The following is a 25967-nucleotide window of genomic DNA, read 5'->3' on the forward strand; positions in this document are numbered from 1 at the left end:
ACCGGCATTTGGTTGCCCGGTCTGGTTTGACTAAATCACCAGTACTATAAAGAAAACCCGGTGGTTATTATATCCCGGTACGGTTTATTATCATAATCCGGCAAAATAAGAACAGGAGTTATCAATGTTCCGGATTGGTATTGACACCTTTGTCGTATACGTCGTTGGTCAACCAATAAGGTATGTTGCACATGTTGCTTCTTATTCATCCAAGTATTGTATACTTATTAGGCGTCATGACCCGTCCAGCGGTAAACCGCTGGATACTTTTAAGTTCTTGTGACCAGGAACACAACTCATCATGGGCTATGCATAAATATATCCCAAAAAGATGGAAAAAGTTGTCACGAGGTATTACAAAACAAGCTCGATGGCATGGCAGATAACGGAGTTTTGGCTATCCTATTACAAGAAGCTTTCAAAGAGGCTCCAATGGCATTATTGTTTTTCACAATATCGGCACACAATAGCCAGTAAACCGACGACTGGTTTAAGATGCTTCATCTGGATGGTTTGATGGTTGAGGGTCAGTTGGTGTGGGCACTTCTTCATCCCTCCCCAGACGCTGGAAATCAACCGTCGACCAATCGATTCCAGTTAAAGCTTGAAATACTGCCTCTTCATGGATAAGATTGGATGGGTTAATATTAGGAGCGTAAGTGTGCTTACGAATCGGAGGCAAAAGTTCTTCAACTTCATGGATTTCGGTAGGCTGTCTTTTCCCTTCAGCATCATAAACTGGTTGAAAATGGGACAAGTCTGTGTCTTCGGCCAGCTTGCTGGCTACTGGCCGCATCTCTTTGGTCAGCCGCCGGAGGTCATCATTGTCGAAGTTTGAACCGTCCTCTTTCACGCCTGGGTATCCTTTAATGGTATCCTCTGCTTCAAGGTCTGGAATCCAGGCTTTGGCTTGAATAAGTGCGGTTAAATCTCCTGCTCTGGCAGCTACCTTCTTCAATTCAGCAATACGGGCTGGTAACATGGCCATCTTCTCAAGTGTTTCTTTTATCAAGGTTTGGGCCGATTTGTTGTAAGCCGCCGTGCAAATAGCCCGTTGAGACCCAGAGTACAACTGTTCAATCAAAGTATACGCCGCTTTGAGCTTCATCCGCATGTCTGTACCAAGATGAGCAATCCGAGTGCCTGCCAAGGATTTATATCAACATTTTGGTCAGTGATAAGGTTCATTGACTTGTGCAAAACACATAAGCAGATACTTACCAAAGATAGCAGAAGTCATAGCATTGATTTGCCGTTTCAAGCCAGCTAGTTCATCTACAATTGGTTTCAGGGCTGCCTCAGCATCTTCAGCTCTTTTGGTTAAACCGGATTTTTCGGTTTCCCAGTTAGCACGATCTTTGTTGAAAGATTCCTTTAGCTTTTCCATTACGGCCAAGGCTTGGGTCAGCTCCTCTTTGGCTTTTGCAGCTTCTGCTTGTTGTGACTTCACATTCTCTTGCAAGTCAGAGTTTTGGGCATCTCTATTTCTCAGTTCAGCCTGCAACATTGAAGGTATATTAAACAACGGGATATATATCTTCTAAGTACAAAGCGTATAACAAGTTATGCACTTCATACTTGGGGGCTAATGCCTATTTGCTCTAAAGTACTACATTTTATACAAGTCTCCAGAACAATGCAAGCATTATCCTGGACACTTGGGGGCTAATGTACGTCTGTTCTAAAATAGATGCACAGATTAAAACCCGGATTAACTTGCCAAGTTAAACCGGCCTTTGGGGGCTATGCTGCAGAAAGTTATCTAATTATTAAAAGACGAGTCTTGGTTCTTATTAGAGACCTGACATTTTGAGGATCAATGATGAGAAACTTAAAGTGCTACAAAGACCCGGTTTATGATTAACATCATAAAACGGCCCTTGGGGGCTACTTGGGCTAGTATTTCAACTTTGAATCAACGAACAAAGGGAGATGAAAATACCTCATATCGCTCGTTCATCAAATTCACCAAATCGGCTTCATAGTCATGGTTTGAGTGCAGACGATTCAAGAAGCCAGAGTGAAGATCTTCAACATTGAGATGAGCATAACTTGATAAATCGCTACTCCATTTGCCCTTTTCCCTAGCAGCCCGCTCTTCTTTGGCACTATGTTGAGCCAAGACTACGGGATGGCCAGGAGAGCTGTGGCCCATTCCAGTAATGATAACATCATCTCCTTGGCCTTCAGTGTTTCTGGCTGGTGATAATGGAGTTTCAGCATCTCTCACCGGATTAGCCCGGTTTGGCTCTGCCGGTTCAGCGTCAGGCGCGGCAGGCTCAGCGTCTGTTGGTTCATTAGTGTTTTGGCCTTGAAGGGGTGGTTCAGCAGAGGCGGCTTCAGGATGAGGGCCCTCTGGTTCACAAGTTTGTTCCGGTTCACCTCTGGGTTCTTCATCAAAAGTGGTCGGGTCTTCGGGCGGATTGGTGACCCGAGCTTTCTTGTTGGGTTTGTCTTTGGCCCTGCAAACAAAATAAACAGAGAGTTAACATCTTATTCAAGATTTATGACACATTGAAAGAAAAGGTTTTGCAGCTTACCCGGCCACAGTTTTCAAAGGAGGGAGCTGAGTTGCCATCGACTCGTCGGATGATGAGGGAGGTGTCACCTGATAATTTGAATCGGACGGATTAAGAGGTTATCTGAAATAACCTGCCTTGGGGTAAGAATTGTCAGAAGTGGGAGAGATCTCAGACCGGTGCTTCCGAACCGGGGTATCAAGTAAACCGGTTGAAGTGACTTGTTGGCCACTATGCCGGGTTGTACGGCGAGCCTCATGTTGTTGCGTCTTCAAAATAAATGTTGGATCCAAGTAAGCAAGAGGATGAGAAAATCTTACTTTCCGGACTGCTTGATGGGTTTTTTGTGTTGGCTTAGAGTCTGAACCAAAGGAAAGTGTAATTACCTCTACGTCTTCAGCCTGGCTGCCTTCCGCATCCTCCTGATGAAGGTCATTGTTAATGAGGTGCATGAAAAGGGAGCCAAGTGAGTCAAGTTCTACCTCAGCTTCCGGATCGTCAACATCATCATCAAGCTCCATGTTGATCCGGTCAGCTCTTTTCCGCTTTGAAGTCCGCTTAACAGCCTTGGTTTTTTGACGGGAAGGTTTGACCGCCTTATCTCCGGCTGGCTTTGCCGTTTTATCTGCAGGTTTCCGCTTCCAGAAGGGATCATCACCCTATTTATACATAAACAGAAGGAAGATTACATAGTTGAAACACATTAAAAATATCAAAAAGGAAGAAATATAGTGCTTACAGCAGGAGGTTTGTTCTGAGTATAGAAGGGGAGCAAGCCGGTTTGACTACAGACTGATTCCGATTCATTCAGAATTTTCTTCACGCTTTCAGTGACCTCTTCATCAGTCATCTGATACTCGATATGCCGTTGGGGGTCTTTCACATCACCGGTATATTCACACATCAAATCGGTGCGACGGCTTAGCGGCAAGATGCTCCAAGTTATCCAATAGCGCACGAAATCAACGCCTGTTAAACCGTTGGCCATGAAAGCCCGGAGTTTGGCGAGTTGAGGGGCATATTTCGCCCTTTCTACGGAACTTAAGCGTTGCGGCATCGGATGGGTGTTGGAAAGCCGGTGATCACGAAAGCCCGGGAGGGGATTCTCATCTTCAGGAGAGGTGTCTCTGCAGTAAAACCAAGTTTGGTTCCATTCCTTTGGGTGGCTGTGCAATTTGGCATGAGGAAATTCAACTTCTTTCTGCTTTTAAATTGAGACACCACCAAGTTCAGTGTTGGGGCCATTCACAAATTCTGTGCGCCGGTTTAAGTGAAAGAAATCCCGGAACAACTCCGCAGTTGGTTCTTCCTCTAAGTACACTTCACAGAAGACCTGGAAGTTACATAGATTGGATACTGAGTTGGTCCCGGTGTCTTGAGGATGGAGTTGGAAATTGGCAAGCACATCTCGGTAAAACTTTGACCCTGGCGGTTTGAAGCCACGGCTTATATGGTCAACAAAGACCACCACCTCACCCTGCCTTGGGGTCAGAGGATTTTCTGCTCCTGGAACTCGCCATTTAATTTTAGTTTTCTTAGGCAAGGAGTCGATGCTGACCATATCGTTCAATTGTTCCTCGGTGACCCGGGAACGAGCCCAGTTGCAAGCGGTAAATTGTTTGGCCATCGCGAAACAAACAAGCTTGAAACGAAGGGCTGGTTTATAAATCACTCATGATGATATACAAGATGCAATGGATTAAAAGATATACTGATATGTGAAATTGCATAAACCGGAGACCAATGCAATAATGGATAAAAAGGCAATACCAGAACAGGGGTACCCAGACACTGTTAAATCGGAGTATAACTATGGAGGTAAAAGGTTCCTCCGGTTTACCAGAGGGCTAATGGTATAGATTGCTTATACAAAGTTAAACCGCCTATATTGGCGTGAGGAGAAACAGATTTCACAGAGGTATATGAAAATTTCGGATCTAAGGTGACGGTGTCCTGGACTAGGGGGTACTCACCATGTCATCTCCTGATCTTTTAGATTGGGCCGAGGACCCCCATGGCCGTATACTCATAGGCCAGTTCGGACAGTTGCCGCATACATGGAAGATTCCACAAGACTTGGTGATCAAGACAAGGACTCCTCCCCACTGGCGTATTCGGCTAGGACTCTTATTATCCTAGGCCTCTGGTGCATTATATAAACCGAGGCCAGGCTAGTCGATAGTATATATACATACAATCATACCATAGGCTAGCTTCTAGGGTTTAGCCTCTCCGATCTCGTAGTAGATCAACTCTTGTACTAGTCATATTATCAAGAATAATCAAGCAGGACGTAGGGTTTTACCTCCATCAAGAGGGCCCGAACCTGGGTAAAACATCGTGTCCCCTGCCTCCTGTTACCATCCGTCTTAGACGCACAGTTCAGGACCCCCTACCCGAGATCCGCCGGTTTTGACACCGACATTGGTGCTTTCATTGAGAGTTCCGCTGTGTGTTCGGCAAAAGGTTGATGGCTCTCCTGCAGATCAACTGCGACTTCGGCATCTTCGTCACCAGCTCGACTGGTCACTTTGGTTCGACCAAGGACTGCGCCCTACCTCCGATCGTCATGTTCGGATGAGGGCCTTTATAAACATCAACTCCGATCTCTATCAAGATCATGGAGGAATCATCCAGGGAGCCCGGGGGCTCAACGTCAACATTGCCCTCGGGCGACCGTGCTGTTTTTCTGGACAGCAAACTTGTGTCCGCTGCCACCGCCTCCTCAAGTATCTTTTTAACTATTGCTTCGGTGGAATTGTGCGGAATTGAGTCTACAACAACCCTGGAAAATTTCGTCGAGTTCCAATGGAGGAATCTCTGGCAATCCACGATATACCGGAGCCCTGTCAAATCTGGACGGGAATCTGGACGAGTTTAGGGGGCTCAACGTCATGATATACCGGAGCCCTGTCAAACATCAACTCCGATCTCTATCAAGATCACGGAGGAATTATCTATGGAGCTCGGGGGCTCAACGTCAACATTGCCCTCAAGCGACCGTGCTGTTTTTTTGGACAGCGAACTCGTATATGTCGCCACCACCTCCTCGAGTATCACTTTGACGATCTCTTTGGTGGAATTGTGCGGAATTGGGTCTATAACAACCCTGGAAAATTTCGTCGAGTTCCGATGGAGGAATCTCTAGCAATCCACGATATATCGGAGCCCTGTCAAATCTGGATGGGAATTTGGATGAGTTTAGGGCGTGGTGTTCAGCTTCTAGCTCGGACGTCCTTTGGAAGATCCAACCTTTGATCGGCTGCGGAATTCCTATATCTACCGCCTCTCAAAATTTCAGCTCGATCCGACTGTGCAAACTCCGGGAACCTTCCGATTAGTGCATCACTTTTTGGATCTGTTTTCTGCGCGAAAACGAATCCAACCTGAGTTCGTCTTTTTTATGAATGGGATTTCGGACATCCCTTTTGAAGGAAGTTTTGTATGGGGTATTGTGTTTTGTTCCCGAACACATCCCACTAACTTTAAGATCTTTTGAACATGATCTTCAACATCATGCTGGTGTCAAACCAGTCCGGCAATATTGCTTCACGGCTGCCGACCTACGCTAGACACGTCGTCACTTTGTTGAGCCGAGCTCAACTCCTTCGATCATCATCTCGGCGAGCCGAACAAGAGTTCGGCATCGCGAAGGATAAATCATCTTCAATGTCGCTGCCCCACGGACTACACGGAGCGGGCACACCGGCATCGCCACGCGGTAGCTACATCAAGAAGCGCCGATCACGTCACAAGTAGACTCCGGCATCTCTTCGGCGAGCTGCTCCAACACCTCGGCTAGACCGGGGGCTTCATCATCTCTTCATCAACATACTTCGATGACTTCGGCGTCACCAGCCGACCAGCTTCATCACGTTAGCTGGACTGAGGGCTTCGCCTCGGCAAGCCAACCTCTGCCGGCATCACCACGCCATCACTTTATCGCCCATCAGGCAATCGGTGTGCGGATCGATTCCCGATTTTGGGAGTAGCTTTTCTTCGGAATGCTACAAAAAATAAACCAGGTGCTATTAATCCTAACAATTTTTGCTTGTTGGGTTTATTTTTTCCAAGAAATTATTACTCTGGTTTGTTCCATCATCTGTACACAGATCTATCGAATGATGTCCACACTAAGGACGGTCGCGTGGTGGTTCGGTCAGTTTCCATACATAGTCCGGCGAACGCCGCACCCGGAACTCAGACCGACCTGTAAATTCAGGCTTTGCCACACCTTTACCGCGTCAAGCCGACACCCTGCATCGACATTGACTTCGGCGCCAGGCCATATTTCTTTTATTACTCACTTTGCATAAATTATTTATTATGCAACATTTTTTTTCTTATCATTATTATTAATATCTCTGGTTTGCACTATTTTTTGTGCATAGGAAAATGATCCGGGTTGGGAAGTATCGTCAACTCGGCGTACTGACATACCACGTCACCTCGGCTGGACGGGGGGCTTCGTCGGCACTTCATTACCCCATGCCGGGGACTTCGGCATCACTCTGCCAACCTGCATTGACCGTGCTATGTCACCACTTCAGAGTGCCGAGCTCTTTGCTCCGCCACCTTGGGACTGGCTTGGGGGATGGAACCTTGTCCCGCATCAAGCTCGGGCCACGTCATCAATACCGAACACATTAACCAGCTAAGTTGCCTTCATGCTAAAAGTTTTAATTCTTAACTTGTGTTCGGTTCGACCAAGCATTATACCTTTTTGAAAAAAAAGTTGCTTGTAAAGAATCTCCTTGTCAAAACTTTGTTTGTGACACACAAATTCAAATACCCCATTTACTTGGGGGCTTCCTTCATGAAGCTTTTTCCCCTTGCATATGAATATACTTGTACGGCTTCGTTCCTTGTTCGTGTATTACGCCACAATATGCACCATATTGACTTAAGCGATTTGCAAGCTGGGTTGCCTGGCTCCTGTGCTTACCCCTACGTTCCCGATTGTTCGGCTAGGGAGTAAAGGGAGCACCTCTGTGATTGTCACGACCGGGTCCTCCGAGCTCTGACCTCAGACTGGGTGAAGCCGAAAGCTAGCGCTCTTATAGTTTTCAATCATGGTCGGCACACAACGGAACTCATGAGTACAAAAAATCTATTACACAAGTCTCATGGTAATAATGAGCACCGAACAAAGGTATCGGTGGGGGTACTATTTTCTTCGAAGATGCTTCTTACACTTTGTTAGTAATATAGCATAAGTTCCCTGAGCGCGCTTTGTCTATTACAGCCTTATGGACTGATTGCCTGGTCATCGGAAACACTGTCGATACTCTCGACAGGCGGAGTACATAACACTTTTCGGCCCTTGGCCGAAGAGGGAGAAGCCGACGGTCGGTTAAGACGCGTTTAAAGTTCAGGTGAACACAAATATGGTATAAGTACTTCGGTACATACAATCATTATACATAAAATTCTTACCCAAGTCACTTGGGGGCTCTTAAAATTTATATATGAGCTGTAAATGTGTTTTCTTCTTAGTCGTTGTCAAAACACGACAGAAGCACAATTTTTTCTTTCTCTTCCAATTTTCGGATTGGCACCGAACTCTTGATCTTGTTCGGACGTCATGTTTTTATTGACGTTTTTTGGGGTTTTCAAGCTTTTGGCACTTTTCAACTATTTGTGTGTTTTCAGCACAAGTCTCGCAGTGCAACGCCGGACACCTTTAGAGATTCAGCAAAAACATTCTCGGATATTGCTATAAATGCATCGGTGTTGAATTGTGTCTTCGGTCAATAGTTGGGTTGCCCGGCTCCTGCGCTTGCCTCCTACATTCCGCTCTGTTCGGCTAGGTGTGCAAAGGGAGAACCACTACGATTGTGCTTCCAGCTCACTTGGTTAAGCACCTCACTGGAGAAAGCCGAAAACTGACTGTCATAATAAGCGTAAACTGGTCAGCGATCCGATGACTATATTAAATGACGGGCCATTCATAACATTGGCCGAAGTGTTTATGGCTTGACCTCGACTGTCGCCGAACACTACCGGGGGCTAGTAACTGGCCTCCCAAACTAAAATCCTCAATATTTTGCTCTTACATTAGAGCTGAGGTTTCATGATCATGCTTAGCATGACAACCCAAAGAAAGGGACCGATAGCGGGACTATTTTCTTTGGAAGACATTTCTTCTGTTAAACAGTAATATAACTCTCTGGGTACCTTTGTTTATAAAACCGTATGGCCAAATTGCCTTGTTTGTTGTAAATCTTTGCCCTCATAAAGGCTTTATAAAGTAGGACAAACACTCCTCGGCTACTGGCCGAGGAGGTGGAAGCCGATGGTCGGTCAACAAAGTTTTGTACAATGCGGATCCGAGCATTAATGACGTAAAGTACTTGGATACATAGAGTCATTACACATAATTTGTGATTTTACTGTGGATATTGATCCTTAATTCGGCCACCCGTGCCCGCATTAAGGCTCGGGGGCTACTGGGCTTTGGGCTTATTATTTACAAATATTAAAGGGGCACATTGATCCCCTGATCTGGTGTTACCACTCGACTAGTGTCTCGGGGGCTACTGCATTGCTTGTCCAATGCAGAGAATTTTATGTGCAACATAGTTTCCGAGGAGATTTTGATCCTCAGGTTGGTCGGCCGCACCCAACCTGAGTCTCGAGGACTGAGCACGCCGCTTTTAGTATCCCGAAGTATTCTGCCGAGCTTGGACTTGATCCTCAGGCCGATTTTGCAAAACAACCTGAGTCTCAGCGGCTACTGGGATCAGCGGTCTTACATCATCCTTCAGGTGCATCTCGGGTTTTAGACCGATACACACCTTGAGGGCTACTGGCCATATATCTCGGCAGAGAATAAATTGCAATAATAAAAAATATTGACAAAAAATCGGCCCACAGTCGGGGTGGTGCACCACCTCGGAAGCAGTCCGGCATAAAGCTCGGGCGCTAGTGGCTGGCTCCATAGAGGGCATTTCCGGCATTAAGCTCGGCTAAACTCCTTCAACTTTTTTGAACCAAGGTGATATGACACCTCGGATATAGTCCGGCGTTGGAGCTGGGACACTGTCCGGCGTTGGAGCTCGGATACATTCCGACGTTAGAGCTGGGAAGCGGTCCGGCATTGGTGCTCGGCTGCAAAAGATACCTCGAATGCAGTCCGGCGTTGGAGCTTGGACGCAAGAGGACGCTGCCGCCCGGGAACAATTTCAAACCCGAGGTGTGGCATAAAAATAACAAGGCATTGATAAAGGCCAGAAACTTAAAGGGGCTCCTCGGATACCCGACGTGTAAACTCGCCGAATGCATTTCGGCGATCCTCAAGATCGAAGATGAGAAGATTTGTTGAACCAGTTTTCAAGACCGTCAACCGAAGATGAAGAACAGTTCGGAAGAATCGAGGAGCATCCCTAACTTGAAGACCGGTTCAGGGGGCTACTAACGGTGTCCTGGACTAGGGGGTACTCACCACGTCATCTCCCGATCTATTAGATTGGGCCGAGGACCCCCATGGCCGTATACTCATGGGCCAGTTCGGACAGCTGCCGCATACAAGGAATATTCCACAAGACTTGGCGATCAAGGCGAGGACTCCTCCCCACCGGCGTATTCGGCTAGGACTCTTGTTATCCTAGGCCTCTGGTGCATTATATAAACCGAGGCCAGGCTAGTCGATAGAATATATACATATAATCATACCATAGGCTAGCTTCTAGGGTTTAGCCTCTCCGATCTCATGGTAGATCAACTCTTGTACTACTCATATTATCAAGAATAATCAAGCAGGACGTAGGGTTTTACCTCCATCAAGAGGGCCTGAACCTGGGTAAAACATCGTGTCCCCTGCCTCCTGTTACCATCCGCCTTAGACGCACAGTTCGGGACCACCTACGCGAGATCCGCCGGTTTTGACACCAACATAAGGTATGACAGAAACTGGAATATATTCAGGTTCAAGCTTCAGATATTTAAACAGGTCAGCAGATTCAAATAAGTTGTTCTAGATATAAAGAGAGAGTCTAATGAGGAGAGTATGATTATGGCTATGGTCGCGCAAGGATAAACAGATCCAACCTAGCCTGGGATGCTACAGAGAAGAAAAGAGAAGAATAGGACTGAGTTTTTCGATGAACTCCGACGAGCAGGGAAACCCTAAAAACAAGATATAGGGTCGAAGGAAAAAAGAGTTACCAGTATCACGGGAATGGCGGAGAGATGCCGCAGTATTCTGGTGCGTTCAGGGTGATGCAGCGGGCGGAGTCGGAGCAGAGGCAACAGTCGACGGTGGCGGCGGAGCTCTGGAGGTTGAGCAGCGCAAGGAAGACAACGCGAAGAGGCACGAGGGGGAAAAGGTGAAAATGACTCCCCGGTCTTATTTATAAAGGCAAGGGATAGGTGTCAGGCGCGAAAATCGAGGAGCCAAAACTTGGAAGTAAGGCGGAGCTATCGCCTCGATTGTCGAAGGACCATTAATGAAGATGATGTCACGACGGTTTACCACGATCCGAGAAGATGACGTCACGGCGGTTCACCAAAATATGAGAAGATGTGGAAGACGAAGTTTTTTCTAAGGATTGACATGAAACATGTTCAAATCAATCTGGGGCCTAATGTTGGGGATATTACTACTGGACGTAAACCGGCCAGGAGTAGCCGGATTAACTTTATGAAGATTAGAAGCCCATGAAGATGTGAAGATGATGGCACTTTACGAAGGCCCAAGGCCTAGAAGTGAGTTAAAGCTTGTAGATACAAACTGACTTAATCATGCAACTTGCTTTGTAAGATAGGAAGTGTAGAGACCGAACCGGAAACGTTTATGCTCCGGCTTCGAGACTCTGTAAACCGACGGGCGCCACCCATGTATATAAGGGGACGACCCGGCAGCGGTTCAGGGGACAGACAACAACTCGAGAGCCAGATAAAGCGGATTCACTCCCTGGCCTTCAAAACCCTAGCAATACCAATCACAACTAGACATAGGCTTTTACCTTCCTTGAAGGGGCCGAACTAGTATAAAACTCCCCGTGTCCCCTTGTCCGGTTTAACCCCTTTAAGCTAACCCGTTGCGATGGCTCCACGACTAAGTCCTTTCACCAGGACATCTGCCGTGACAAACCCACGACAGTAATGCTTAAACATCACACTGGATAAATGTGTAAAATTGAAATAAAGGGCATGTGTTAGCTACACCAGGAATAACTGGAACCAAATATAGCTGTTCAAACTGGTGTTGATGTAGTCAAGCGGCACAGTTCCGACTTGCACATAATGAACCACACATTGTGAATGACTAAAATAAACAAGGCATAAATGACCGTATAACAACCAAATATAGCCGTTGAAAACTGGACAAAGTCTCACTGCAACCAACCTAACAAGCAAATACAGATAAACATGGCATATGCTTGAAAACTAGACAAATGCTCACTTCAACGAACCTAACAAGCAGATAAAGATAAACAAGGCATCTGCTTGATAACTGGAGAAATGCTAAAAAAAGCAACCTAACAACCAAATACAGATAAACAAGGCATCTGCTTGATAACTGGAAAAATGCTAAAAAAAGCAACCTAACAACCAAATATAGATAAACAAGACATCTGCTTGATAACTGGACAAATACTCACTGCAACCAAACTAAAAACCAAATACATATAAACAAGGCATCCGCTCGATAACTAAAAAATGCTCACTCCAACCAACCTAACAACCAAATACAGATAAACAAGGCATCTACTCACTATAAACAACCAAATATAGCCATTCGTGAAACTAAAGTGGACAATTCATACTTAAACATCACATAGACCTATTGAACAATACATTTTTGCATAACTGAAATAATTAAACATGGCACAGTTAAAGCACCGCACGACATATGCTACTACAACAAAGGGTATGGGTTGGCAAGCTAGAAAAGGTAATATTTGCTGATAGAATGTTGCCTCACATTTCATGGACGGGATCCTTCTAGTTGGAAGAGCACAGACCCATGGTGCGCTCTCTGATGTCACGGATGGGTTGTTTCACCTTGGAAGAACCTTCGTGGGTACCCTTCTCGTGGTCGTGGTCGTGGTCGATGAGATCTGACTTGGCAATTGAGGATCCCAAGCCACCGCCGTAGAACGTGTCCTTCAGAAGTGACAAAATGGGCTCGATGGCGTATAAAGCTCGCAAATCCTTGACCGCTTGGCGGAGGAGACCAGCGGCAGGGCCGTCGAAGAGATCGATGGCAGTTGAACGAGAGGGATTGGGGATGGACCACTTAACCTATGACATGGCCCGCGTGAAGCCGTCGGTGTGGACGAGCTTGATGTCGTAGCCAGCTTTCCCGAGATACAGTAATACGCTAGCCCGCTGACATGAAGCCTTCGGCATGGCAACGTAGTCAACGTCTTCATCGGCTTCCACGGTGACGTGTTGCTCCAGGATCAATAGGTCGGGGTGAACGGTGGCCACCTCGCCAACGTCCACCGGACAGGCCATGATAAACCTCTTCTTGGCCGAACGCTCGTCAGGCTCCCGGGGATACGTGGTCGAGCTTAGGCTCCGACATTCTGGAGCAGGGGATGTGGATCTGGCGGGGAGGGACACTGTAGGCCTCATCTAAAAACTCAGGGGAGTGGGGCGACGGTATGGGAATCGCTGGATAACCTAAACTTTATTATCTAAGCTAGGAGGAACGGGAAGACCGGCAGGGTTAGCGGCGGCGCCGGTAGCGGCCATGAGCTAGGGCTCAAAGGGGGGAGGGGGTGGGTGGGGGGCTATGGAGGGGCGTGTTTGAGCATACGTCGCGGCTACTGAAAATTTTAGTAATGGTGGGTGGACATGGTGGTGGACGAGGGAGGGCGGCTGATAAAATTTTACTATAAGGTTGGTGCTGGAGGAGTGTGGGTGACGATTGAAGTACGGCAGCTACTAAAATTTGGGTAAAGGAATTGACGCGGGGCAGGAGTTCCCAAGATCGCGCACGGTATAATAACAATATGCGTGTATGATAATAAGAAAAGTGGCGCGGATCCGCCGATTTTTGCAACGCTCAAGGCGGGTAGTTTGTTTTTTATATTTCTAGCTAGCTGGTCTATCGCACACGGTTCGTCCTAATTTCCAAATAAACTTACCCGCCTTTAGCTTCCACGGGTGGTGGTTTTACAGCGCACTTGCATTGCACACGGTTAAGCCAGTACCTCCACCCTTTGCTCGCGCTTGCGTGGTAGTGGTGATTTCAGCGCACTTGCATCGCACACGGTTGAGCCAGTACCTCCACCCTTTGCTCGCGCTTGTGCGGTCGTGGTGATTTCAGCGCACTTGCATCGCACACGATTGAACCAATACCTCCACCTTAATTTGCTCGTGCTTGCGTGGTTGTGGTGATTCACATCGCACTTGTATCGCACATGGTTTAGATATTATACACTGTGTCCCTTGAGGATCATCAGAGTCTTTGCAGCAAAAAAACGTTAGGTAGGATCAAAAGACAGCCACACCAGCATGTGGCCCAAATATATATGAGTGAAAAGGGTGGTATGTGATGTTCAAAATTCCAATGCACAACTTTGACCCCGCTGGCCCACGGTTGGGCGCGTCATTGAAGATCGATGAGAGGGGCTAGAAGTCGAGAACCACCTGGAAGTGGCCAAATATATGTACGAATATTGGGGATGTTTAAAAGTTTAAGTACACAATGCATAACTTTGGTGGCACCTGCCTCGCAAACCTGAAAGCACCCTAACAACCACCTAGCTAGGATATATAATAACATAATGTCGTACCTAGCTAGGATTCTTGGCCCACCACCTCCCACTACGTGTCAGCGGGGCGGATGCACGTAATGATCGATACTTTGGTCATACATGCATGTCGCCATGACCAACTATAAGATGTACCAATGAGTCTTTCGTTTGGTCAAATGACAGTTGTTGTTGTCGATAAACCGCTTGGGCCAATAGATTGAACCATCATAAACATTGCACGAGAGGGACCACAAAACTAGCACCTCTTGCATGCGGCCCAAAATGATGTATGTTGGGAAGGGGCGATGTGTGTTTTCAATATAGAATAATGTACAATTTAGATGTGGTGCCTACCTCTCGATACAGACAACAACCATGAAGGCAAGGTAGTTAAGGATGAGATACGTACGCAGGGTTTGATGTAGGTCGAACCTAGCAATCCGAGCATCTTGGAGGGAATCCTGAAAACGCATGAGCTCGAGCTTTGGTTGAACGACATTTGACGGTGACCGGCCCTAACATGAACTAGGAGGAATCCATTCATGGCCAACACATACCCCTCATTATCGGTCAAAGGGATGATACACACACACACACTCCGGGAGCCCACAGATATCTGTGTCATCACAAAAAAACCACACAAGGGAGACGTGGTCGATCAGAAGACCCCGTATACACTGCATGCGGCCCGAAAATATGTATGGGTACGATGGTGTATGATGTGTTTAAATCCCAAATGCACAACTTCGATGGGCCACGCCAAGTAAATTACAAACCGAACACCGTACCCGACTCCAAGCCTGGTTCAATACCTATGATGTCAGTTTCCCAACTTCGAGGCGATAGCGGGGGGGGGGGGTCGTCCCATGCATGTGCTTAAACTTTTTATTTTGTCTAGCATGGGACACATCTATATATATATATACATCTATACATCTATACACATATATAGTGTGTGAATAACTATGAAAGTTGCACGTTGGATGAAGCCAATCCGACGGTACAGAGATGGCAAATCCGAGCACTATTGGCCGTTGGATATCATCTACATTCCACCAGATTCTGCCACATGTACAATCTAGAAGACTCCATGGTTGAACTTATGCATAATGCACAAACCTCTAAACACAAGCACTTGTCCTTTGTTCTCTAGAATCTTCCATATATTAATTTCCCAAACCTTTTTTTCTAAATGAATTGTCACTTTTTATTTTTACCTTTACAATGCACAATTCCATGAATCTTAAAATAGTTTTTTTACAAAACTAATTTATTTTGGATGAGATGAACTATTAGAATTAAACGAACATCTACATCATGCATATCTGGGAGAAGAGGCGGGAAACCGATGAGAGGAGTGGTGAGAAATGGTAGCCTGTTTTGAATGAAAACCTAGTAGAGAAGGAAGCATGAGCTACACGACACATGCGCACAGTGCTTACCCATGTACTGCATGTGCTGTCAAAAGGGCTCAGGGTTGCCGTTCGATCTGGGAGCATCCAATGGTGCACACGTACGATCCGTGGGGTTCGGATTCTGGCCAGTCAGAATGCAGGACTCAGATCGCGCGCGCAGCGGGGGGGTATCATACGGAAACCAACATTCGGTGGAAACCGGTGAAAACCACGAGAAAAAGATGTTTTGAAGTTTAATAAAATGTAGGATGTTAAGAGGATGATGTTTTATTGGAAAACAAAATTTCAAGTTGAAACACATTAAGAGATGTGAGCTATGAAAAAGACAAAATCAGTGTTGAATAGTGCTGAATAGTAATGTCACTATTCAGGGCGGAATTTGTCTTTTTCATAGCTCACATCTCGTAATGTTTTTCAACTTGAAATTTTGTGTCGCAATAAAACATCACCTTCTTAACATCCCACATTTTTTTCAGATTTTTATGAAACTCTAAAATATGGTTTCCATGAAGTTTTCGTTGAATATCGGCTTTCGTGAGTGAACCGTGTGCTATTTGAAAACATTTCATGAGAAGAATCTCGGTTTTTAAATCCATGTAAATCCAAAACTAAGATGAAAATCGTGAAACCTGCCATGGTGTCACGACATCGCACTTATATGTCGAGGAATTTTTTTCATCCATTGTGGCGCAAGTTTTATTACAAGCCTCTTACAAACCGGAGCTTCTCTCAAAGAAGTGTCGTGGTTCCGATAGGGAAATGTGTCCCCCTTGTGGGCGAAACGTAATCACTGCCTCTTTTCACCTTGTATTTTCTTCTACGGGCAACATGGAGCGATAGGATATCTGTGCTGAAATTTAAACTTATTCAGGGTTCATTTGGCCTTTTTATACACTAATTGATTTTCCTAGGCATTTAATATCCATAATTCAAATCTGAACTACAAATACATGCTCCAGTTCACCAAAATGGCTAGAAAAATTATACATGTGTCCTTGGGTGCATGTTTAGGTCCCATGCCAGGAATGGGAATGAATTACAACCGTACTGGTGTCATGGCTCATACTCAAACATTTCAAATCTCGGTTTTTAAGTCCCCATAAATCCTAAACTCGCCAGAAAGTCATCAAAGGTGGCATGGTGTCACGTCATGGCACATATATGTCATGGTAAAAACACTGTCCAATTTGGGCCAAGCTTTATTACAAACCTCTTACAAAAACCGGAGCTTCTCTCAAAGAAACCTCATGGTTTTGATAGGTAAACGTGTTCCCCTTGTGGGTGAAACGTAATCACTGCATCTTTTCGCCTTGTATTTTCTTCCACGGGCAACATGGAACCACAGGATATATGTGCTTAAATTTAAACTTATTCAGGGTTCATTTGGACTTTTTATACACTAATTGAGTTTCCTAGGCATTTAATGTCCATAATTCAAATCTGAACTACAAATACATGCTCCAATTCACCAAAATGACTAGAAAAATTATACATGTGTCCTTGGTGCATGTTTAGGTCTCATGCCAGGAATGGGAACGAATTACAACCATACCGGTGTCCTGGCTCTTCCTCAAACATTTAGAATCTCGGTTTTTAAGTCCCCATAAATCTTAAACTCACCAGAAAGTCATCAAACGTGGCAAGGTGTCTTGTCATGGCACAGATATGTCGTGGTAAAAACATTGCCAATTTGGGCCAAGCTTTATTACAAACCTCTTACAAACCGGAGCCTGTCGCAAGAACCCTCGTGGTTTTGATAGGGAAATGTGTCCCCTTGTGGGCCAAATGATAAGTATTCCCTCTTCTAGCCTCGTATTTTCTTCTACATGCGACACGGAACAACTAGAGATTCGTGTTGAACTTTTAAATTATTTAGGGTTCGTTTGACCTTTTTTATTCATTAATTGAGTTTTCTAGGCATTTAATGTCCATCATTCAAATCCGAACTACAAATACATGCTCGAGTGCACCAAAATGGCTAGAAAAACATACATGTTTCCTTGGGGTGCATGTTTAGGTCCCATGGAATGAATGGGAACGAATTCAACCGCCTCGTCGTCCTAGCCTGGCCACAAACATTGTGAATCTCGGTTTTTAAATGTCTGCAAATCCAAAACTCACCAGGAAATCATGAAACTTGACATGGTGTACATGGTATATATAATTTTCTAATTTGGGCGAAGCTATATTACAAGCCTTTTACAAACCGGAGCATATCGCAACCCTCGTGGTTCCGGTAGGGAAACATGCCCCTCTTGTGGGTGAAATGATAATCGATGCCTCTTCTCGCCTTGAACTTTGTTTTCTACAGGCAACATAGAATAACAGGAGTGTCGGGCTGAAATTTGAAACTGTTCAGGGTTCGTTTGGCCATTGTATATATATATATATATATTACTAATTACTAAGTTTTCTATGCATTTAATGTAGTCCATAATTCAAATTTGAACTACAACCACATGCTCCAGTGAAGCAAAATGGGTGGGAAATCGTACATGTGTCATTGGGTGCATGTTTAGGTCTCGTTTAAGGAATGAGAATGAATTACAAACTTATCGTTGTCCTGAAACAATGAGAATCTCGGTTTTTAAATCCCAATAAATAAAAGAGTCACCCAAAAAAACATGAAACTGTCAGGACCCCGATCCTAAGTCACACCGATCTAGCATGTAACACATCATATCACTTTGCGGCCTCACGCACGGTATTCCCACGGGTGCCACCTTACCTGGCCCGGGACCGTTTGCGCCTTTTGGCTCACATATATGATAGTGTCGCTAGCATCCATATGACAAAGAACCCGGGCCGACATGGCTAGTCATGAACCCAAGGTGGCACTAACTCATGGGGACAGGCATACATGAATCAACTTCGAGCATGTTGGTCAGCAGCATGTGAATCCGGGCTGTAGCACTGGGCTAACGGGACTTCGGTAACCCGGGCTGTAGCAGGCTAGGTAGGACTCCGGATATCACCGCGTGACATTTCCCCGAAGGGACAGACACGGGAACGAAGTGAAACACATGCCGGCCAGTCAAGTGTCCTGAGCAGTAGTGCTGGGCTAGCAGGACTCCGGTGAACCGGGCTGTAGCGGACTACTATGGCTCATGGAAGCACAAGACTACATTTCCCCATAAGAGAGGCTACCAAGGATAAACCACTAGGTTGTCAGATCCCACACATACCAAGCATTTCAATCATACACACAATATGCTCGATATGTGCAAATACAACATGGCATCACAACATAACTCTATGACTCAAAGTATTTATTCATTAGGCTCCGAGGAGCGAGATATTACAAACATGGGTCTCACGACCCAACATTCAGAGCATACAAGTCAAAGCACATGCGGAAGCTTAACATATCTGAGTACAGACATCTATAAATGAAAAAGGCTGAGAAGCCTGACTATCTACAAGACCCTCCCAAGGTACAAGATCGTAGCTGAGGTAACGAGCTAAACGTCGAAGTCCAAGCGGAACTACTAGCGGGACTGAAGTCTCTCTGCAAAACATAAATTAAGCAAACGTGAGTACAAATGTACCCAGCAAGACTTACATCAGAACTAACTACATATGCATCGGTATCAACAAAGGGGGTGGTGGAGTTTAACTGCAGCAGGCCAGCTTTGACTCGGTGGCTATCCTGAACTACGACTGCAAGTAACTCTTTGAGATGGCACACACGAGTCCACAAATTCACCATACCAATACACCACTATGGATCCGCTCCCGTCTCCCTGCGAGAACGCCATCCATAGCACTCACACTTATCTTGCGCATTTTAAAGTATCCACTTTCGCTTGTCTATGAACTATGCAAGGGGTCCAAGTTTCCATATCCGAGGAATCCGGCTATTCGAATAGATAATGATAACCCTGCAGGGGTGTACTTCTTCACACACGCTCTCGCCACTTATCGCCCTGTACACGTCATGTACCTCGGCAACCTTCAAGCGGAAATCGGGCGAGGGAGTCGGCCACGACCTGACTAACCAACAAGTCTCTAGTCTAGGCTTATCGCCTATTCGGGTTCCATCCGCAAGGAGATCCGGCCGGGGTGTCGCTCACGGCCCCAAATGATGTGTGCAGGGTTCCCAAGCCCACCTCGACGGGTGGATCTACGCTTGGTACACCGTGCCACGGTGCCTAATCTGTCCCAAGCCCACCTGTACAGGGTACCACTTGGTAGACTACTAACACTACCTACAAACACCAGAAACTAGTTGCAACTCCTGGACAGAGATCAAGTGGATTAATAAGTCGAGAGGGGCACTTAAGCATTCCAATGCGTGGTAGTAACTGTTCATGGATCACAAACACAGAACTCAGTTCCTGAGAATGTCTGCAATGAGACAACCCACCATGTACTCCTACATGGCCTCTCACCGCTACCTTTACCAAATCGTGCTCACGCACTTAGCTCTCAACAGTAGGACATGTTCACCACATTCCAATTCATCCCCGATGAATCGGACCTGACTCAACTCTAAGCAGTAGCAGGCATGACAACAAGCATGAATGAGTAGGCACATCAGGGCTCAAACAACTCCTACTCATGCTAGTGGGTTTCATCTATTTACTGTGGCAATGACAGGTCATGCAGAGGAAAGGGGTTCAACTACCGCAGCATGTAACAGTTGAGTCGGTGTTGTCCTAATGTAGTAAAAGAGAGCAGGAGCGAGAGAGTGGGATTGTATTGGAATGAACAAGGGGGTTTTGCTTGCCTGGCACTTCTGAAGATAGTATAGCTCTTCATCGGTGTCATCGATCACAGCGTCGGAGCAGCGTCTACCGAGAGGGGACAATTACCGGCAAACAAGGAAGAGCACAATCAATGCAATGCACAATATGATGCATGATCATGGCATGACAATATGTTGTGATTTGGGCTAATGCAATAGAAAATCATTTTAATTGAAGTGGAATTCAAAACTATATCAAATTCCAACTCCAAACCTATTATGAAATTTGCCCTAATCATGTTTCATCCTAAACAGTGAGGTTAACTTGCTCAAACATGCATGCAAATGGTACAGATGGATTCCTTGAATTTTTCTGATAATTTTTCATATATAAATTATTTCATTTGGAGTTGTGGTTGAATTTCTATGATTTTTAGAAGTTTTAGACATTTTCTGGAATTTTCTAAATAATAATAAATCCAGAAAAGATTTACTGCATCAGCCTGGCGCCAGTGTGACGTCAGCGGTCAACTGACCCGGTCCAGGTCAAACCTGACCAGGGGGGACCCACTGGTCAGTGACCCAGGGCTGGTTTGTGTGGCTGACAGGTGGGCCTGGTCAACTGCCAAGTCAGCATGGTCAAAGATGACACGTGGGGCCACCGAGATTAGGTTAAATCTAAGTCCTGTGGTTAATTAAGGGACGGGGCCCGCTGTCAGTGCCTTGGGAGGTTAATTAGCGGGTGATTAGCATTTAACTAAGTGGCCACATCGGCGGCTAACCGCCGGTGACACACAGACGCGGCGGCGTCGCTCGTTCCGGCGATTCCGGCGACGAGAGGAGGCGGGGTTGGGCTCTACGGGTAGCTGGCGCAACATCGCGTCCGTTGGTGGCCGTGGTTGGGCTTGGGGTGGCCGGGGTCGACGGCGGCGAGCTCGATTGCGGCCGCCGGAGTTCGGGTGGCCACGGGTTAGCTACTGCAGCCTGCAAACGGGCGGTTGCTTGTGCTAGGAACACTCTACGGGACGCCGTGAACGCGTTGGAGTCGCCGGGGTGACCAAATGGTCACCGGAGCTGCGTTGACGGCGAGCTCAGGCGGCGGCGTGCTACGGTCTGCAAGGGGGCGATGGCTACGGCGAGAGACAGACCACGGGGTAAGGGGAAAATGATGGCGAAGCTCACATCGGTGCCGTAGGGATGGTTAGCGGGCTCGGGGACGCTCGGAGGTGTCGAATCGGCGGTGGCGATCTCCGGTGGCCGTCGGTGATGATGACGACGATGGCGACGCGTAGGGGCTCTTCCGGTCGCGTGAGACGAAGTGGAGGACGAGGGAGGCACGGCGGAGCTCGGGGCCGCGTCGGAGAGGTGAGGGGGTGGCGGTGAGTGCGGCAAACGGCGTCGGTGGTCTCGGGTGTGCTCGGCGGCGTGAGGAGGAGAGACCAGAGGAAGGGGGCGAAGCAGAGGAAGGAGGGGAAAGTGAGAGGGGGCCACCCTCATCTCCTGGGCGTGCAGGTGGACTCGGGGAAGGCTAGCCAGCGCGAAGCAGGAGGTGGCGCGCTCGGCCGCGTGCGAAGTCTCTCCCTCTGCCTACTGGCAGAGGTTGAAGATGACTGGCAAGTCGCCAGGTGGGCTGGGCCGGCCACTTGGGCTCCAGGTGAGCTGCACAGGTAAGGTTTCCTCTCTCTCTCTCTCTTCCATTTCTGTTTTCTATTTATTCTGTTTTGTTTTGATTTAGTAAAATACTAAACCATTTTATAAAGTGCTGAAAATATTTATGGGCACCTCTGAAATTAATTCCAACAGCCCAAAAATACTTCCAAGATTATTTGGACATCTTAAAAATATTTATATCATTTAAATGTCCAAATGCAAATACTTTAAGATTTAACTCAAAGATCCAAAGTGTCCTAGAAAAGTGAGCACCATTTTTGGCAGAGGTTATGGACCAAGGCAAAGATGATGAACATTTTAGAAGGGCATTTCAGGATCATTGAAAAGATTTTTATTTTGATCCTAATTGCATTTCATTTAGTGCTAGGGATTGTCATCCCCATTTCAAATTTCAAACAAATATAGACATGATGCATGGATGCTTATGAAACTATTCACTCAGGTACTCTAGGGCTGTGACAGAAACTTGGCATGGTTTCATGACATGGCACATATATGCCGTGGTAAAAAATTGTCTAGCTTGAGAAGAGGCGCACACATTAGTAGCCAACGAAGTCCTTTTTGAAACAAAAAGCTGACATGTTAATATCACAAACGGTTGTATTATATTTATCGTGTCGAAATTTAACCATACTCGGTGGTGTGCGTGCAACTGTTTGATTAGACATGACGAGCGTGAGAAGTCTGCCATGCAGGCTCGACGGGACGCGTGCGAGCAATCCGCCGCGCAGGCTCGACGGGACGCGTGCATCCTGTCCATCTCGCAGGCTCGACGAGACACGTGCGAGCAGCAAGGCTGCCCATGCTCACCGGGAAGCGAGCTCTTTGACCTCCATGCACCAGCCGCCGCCCGCCACGCTCACAACTTCTCCATTAATGGGTTAATTAAAGCACATGGACGGAGGGTGTTTGCTTATGATCCCATGGCAGCATTTGCTTTGTTCGTGTTTTCAACTAGTGTTCCGCCCTAATTTGAATTGACACATAGGGAAACGGATAATATGACCACAAATAAAATGGCAACGGATAATACGACGACAAATTTACAATGGCGCACATAATAATTGTCTTACATATTCCGGATAATTTAAAATGCCACATGCGGCAAAGCTCGAAAGACACGGGGGCAAGAGAAGATGGAAATTGCAGACAGCGATCTGGGTCGCTACTGTCTCTACTCGTCGATGGATCGCCGGGCGGCGAAATCCTCCAGCTCCTTCTTCAATTCCTCACGACTTTGCTTGAAAGCAGCCACAGATTCCTCCACCTCCTGCTCACGCTTGATCCGGAGCTTCCTCAAGCCACCCATTAGTTCCTCGACGACCGCTCTCAACATCATCTCCGAGGCACTGCTCTGTTCATGCAGCATCTTCCAGCCGGCGGCCTCCTCCTCCTTCTCGGCGACCAACTTGAGGATCTTCGCATTGTCATCCATGAGTTGCTCGACAAGGCCGGTCGCCTTGTCAACCGAGGCATCGCTGATCTTGAGCAGCTTCATCAAACCGTCGACCAACTCCTGCTGCGTAGGGACCCTAGCAAGAATGTCGTCGTCGCCGGTGAAGGACTTCAGGAACGCCGGCTCGTCACGATGGCCGACGCTGCGGATGCGCTTGTGAGAGCCCTCGCGTGCCCGTGAGAGCTCGTTCGAGGGCTCCGCGGCGCGCCCGGACATCTCTGCTGCGGTTGTGGCTTCGCGGAGAGACCTCTCTAGTGCTTCCACGGCCTTGGTATTTGCTTCCTGGTTATGTGTCCACCCTAAACTCCTCCTATCGGTCATGGCGGAACGACTTGACAGACAATACCAGTTTTGTGGGTGATGAGGAGAGGAACTGTGAAGTAATTTTCGAGTGGGTAGTTTTTATAGCCCGGTGCTTAGTGTGAACACATATTAGTTTGATAGGTGTGAACAGATTTGCAATTACTTATTGTGTTGTAATCAGTAATGTGATGAGAAACAAGGTCAAAATTTATTGATGGCAGAAGGTTGACCACGTGGTTGCTCGCCGTTGAGGCGGCCGCGGCGCGCTCCGCTCTGGCGTCTCTCCGCGCTCTAATCGCCGTTGAGGCAAAGTTACAATGGCAACTGTTAATAATTCTTAATAATTGTCTTACATATTCAGGATAATTTAAAATGCCCAATGCGACAAGTCCCAGAACACTCACGGCCTACATATGCATACAATTATAATAAAATATAACCTAAAAGGCTGAGTTGGCGGCCTTCCGACGATGGTCTTCTCGGACTCCATGATCAGCATAGCACCATTGCGGCCGTTCACTCCGAGTGTCCCGACCCGCCTCTGCCTACAGAGCTGCTGGTGCTGGGAGGCTCTTGGGGCTGCTGGGCCTCTTCCAGAAGAGCTTGACAGCGTGCAATCGCGCACATGACAACTCCGCGGAACCACTCCATTTCCATGTCTCTGGCCTGGTAGCAAATTCCGCCGATCACCTGCATCCTCAAGATATCACATTGGCGATGTTCTACTTCGTCGGGGACGTCAACTCCGCCAAGGATGCGCTCGAGCCTGGCCACCACATCATTGGGATCGAGGTTGACACGGCCACCGCGGGCAATGATGAAGCCATAGGCAGCCTTTATCTTGACTGAGTCGTAGAGGTCCTCTGCCCATTCCTTGTGGGGCATCAGGCTCTCGATGAGCACTGGTGGCGGCGGCTCTTCGGGTGGGTCGTCGATCATGCCGCCGAGTATCTCTGGATCTTTTCCGCGGTGGATGGCAAACTGCTCATCACACCTCCTCTGCAATATGTCGATTATGCTCCCAAGGACTGTGACGCCGATATCGCTGCTGATGGGCCATGGTGTCTACACCGGCCAATGAAGCTCTTGCTCCCAGACCTGCTCAGGCTCGTTCTCCTCGCCGAAGATGTAACGCAGGTAGGTGTCGACGTTGAAGCTTTGGTCGTTGCCTGGCATGCTTGGAATAACTAACGGTAGATGGGTGAGGACTAGATCTTCGCAGAGTGTCGCAGCGGTGCGTTGCCGCCTGGGTTATATGCAGCAAGCCGTTAGCTGGTGGCGGGAAACCGGTGAGGGAATAGGCGTAGATTTTACAATTCATCCATGTGGAGCGCGAGAAGCATTCGCTGGAGCGCGGGAAGCATTCACAGGAGCGCGGGAAGACTAAGTGGAGCACACACACAACCCGAATATCGTATCCGGTGCCACGTGTTATTTATCACACAAGTGTTAAACTTACTAATCATTGCACACGAGTACTCGAAGACGCATCGTGTGCGATACTCCTAGCCACCGCAAGCAACTAGTTTGCATTTTTCAAAGTTTTTTGTACACACAGAATCGCACACGAACTAACTGTATTAACCATCTGCGTTGTAATTTCTCATCACAAACAGTTCATCCGAGTCGGCTGTTTTCCACGTATCACACACATCTTGTTAAGTTGAACCATTTATGTTGCCTTCGCTAATCGAAAACAGTTCATCCGAGTGAACCGTATGCCCTATATCACACACACCTTGATCTGGCTAACCGTTTATGTTGCACTCCCTAATAGCAAACGGTTCATCAGAGCGAACTGTATGCCGTATATCGCACACATATTGATATGGCTGTCGGCATCTGTTGTTCTATCTCATCGCAAACAGTTCGTACAGATCAAACGTATGCCCCTCATCGCACACACAACTATAATCTGAACCGTGTTTGATGTATCATTCATCGCAAACGTTTTGCATCATTTCTGACGGTTTTCATACAGCACTATTTGCGATTATGGCATCGCACATAGTTTCTCGAAGGGTCTTTGATCGTAGTGTCGCGTTAGCAGCATCCTGTAGTAGTGTGTGTGTGATATACATATGAACGGAAATGATTTTCTGGGATCCACCGTGTGGGATGTACATACCTACGAAAATGATTTTCTCCAATTACCGTATGGGATGTACATACCTACGGAAATGATTGGGTTTCGATGCCTCGCCC

Source organism: Triticum urartu, chromosome 3 (assembly GCF_003073215.2).
Source record: "Triticum urartu cultivar G1812 chromosome 3, Tu2.1, whole genome shotgun sequence".
In the NCBI taxonomy this organism is placed as follows: domain Eukaryota; kingdom Viridiplantae; phylum Streptophyta; class Magnoliopsida; order Poales; family Poaceae; genus Triticum; species Triticum urartu.